Raw genomic sequence first — 1,810 nt, 5'->3', positions numbered from 1 at the left:
AATATATTCACTATGCTTTCGAACATGTGTTTTGAGCGGTCTTTACGTTCTGTTTTTTATCTATATTTAGTAATTTGAGTTTAAAGTTTTAAATTTAAAGCTGGCTCTTTTTGCCATTACCTTTGCTATTTTTTTGTCATGTTGAGCTTTATTCGAAGCTCACGATATTCTTCGGTTAGTAAAATTTGTATTAAGCAGAACACGCTATCTCGATCGCTTTTTTATCAAAAATGTGGATTGTATTAGTGCTCTGTTTTTTTGTAAGATGTTTTTACACATTCTTCCACGACTTTGAGCGTTTGAAACGGCTAAAGCTCGGCGGGCATTACGTTGCAATAGAACATCTCAGCCTGCTTTAAGTAGCTTTTTAGGTGCCTAATGTGCTGAAACTGCTCTCCCAATTTTAAGGTAAAATGTTCAGTTGTTTGAGCCCTGAATCAGCAATTTTCCCTTCTTTTGCCAATTTTCTTTCTTTAATTTTTTGTTTATTTTATTTGTTTGTTTCTTTGTTTATTTTTGTTTGTTTATTAACAAAAATCGTTTGTTTATTTTTGTCCATTTTGTTCATTTTTGTTTCTTGTTTATAATTAATATGTCTGTCATTTTGTGCGAAATTTTTTTGCCAACTTTAACATCAGAGTCAAAGCATTTTTCGCTAATTTTTTTAAAGTTCTTGTCAGTATGCATTTCTTTTACAATTTTATAGGGCACCGGAAATTTTTTATGGGCTGAAAGTGAGTTAATGGAATGTTTTTAACGAAACAGTAAAAATTTTGATGACCTTGATGTCAATAATATTTGAAACTTTTCAATAATTTTTGCTAATTTAGGATTGTTTTATGTTTTTTTATTTTCAAAATTGTTATTAGGTGCTATTTAATTTTTGTGACCAATGAAACATTTTCCAGTTTTAAATTTGGGTTAATGAGTAAATTTTAATGACTCAGATAAAATTTTGAGGACATAAACTTCTCAAATTTTTCTAATTTGTTTAAAAAACTTTTTGCTATAATTTTCTAGGCTTTTTTTCTTTGTCAATATCTTTTATTTTAAGCGGACACAGAACTTTTTAAAGCCTAAAAATATGGCAATGAATTGACGTTAGCACTATAGAAGCTAATTGTAGCTCACAAGCTGGCCATTTTGTAGTTTTTGAGAAGAAACTTGCGGTAGTGAAATAGATTTTTTGAAAAAAAACTTACGTGGATTTTTTCCGTTTGTGCCCCCAGCAAGATTTTAACGTGTTTTTTATAAAATAAAACTGTCAGTTAATCAGTGGCCTATCTGGCTGCTGGGTTTCAGAATAAATTTAACTGCGCAAAAATAATTTTGAAGACAGTAACACTGACAAGTGCAGGAGATTTTTCAAAAAACTTGCTTTTTTGAAAATTTTGCTTCTGCTTGTCGTTTGGGTCCAGAAGGATGTGTATGAAATGCCAATTTGTGTTTGGTTTTCATTTCTGAATTTTTATATAATAAGGCTCGGTTCTCGTTACCGTAACAACCAGAGTAATTACAAAACAAGTTCTTTTAATTGGTTTGTGTTATCCAATTCGTCTGTTAGTCAATTGAGGAGTTTTCAAGGTTTCCATTCAATTCTTTGAATTGTAGATCAGTTGTCCTTCTATGATTTTATCTTTCAATACTGTCTCTAGAGTTTCAATTTTCGAAAGCTTGGTTTTTAAAAAATGTTTAGAATGCAAATTTGAGATTTGGAGAAAGAATTATCTATGTTTCAGAATGCAATGAGGATAACACATATCGAAATTTGAAAATTGATAAAGCGTTTTGTTTCAAAGATAGCCTGTTA

Source organism: Convolutriloba macropyga, chromosome 1 (assembly GCF_964194025.1).
Source record: "Convolutriloba macropyga chromosome 1, txConMacr16.3, whole genome shotgun sequence".
NCBI classification, from domain to species: Eukaryota; Metazoa; Xenacoelomorpha; order Acoela; family Convolutidae; genus Convolutriloba; species Convolutriloba macropyga.
Note: the sequence above shows the minus strand (reverse complement) of the source record.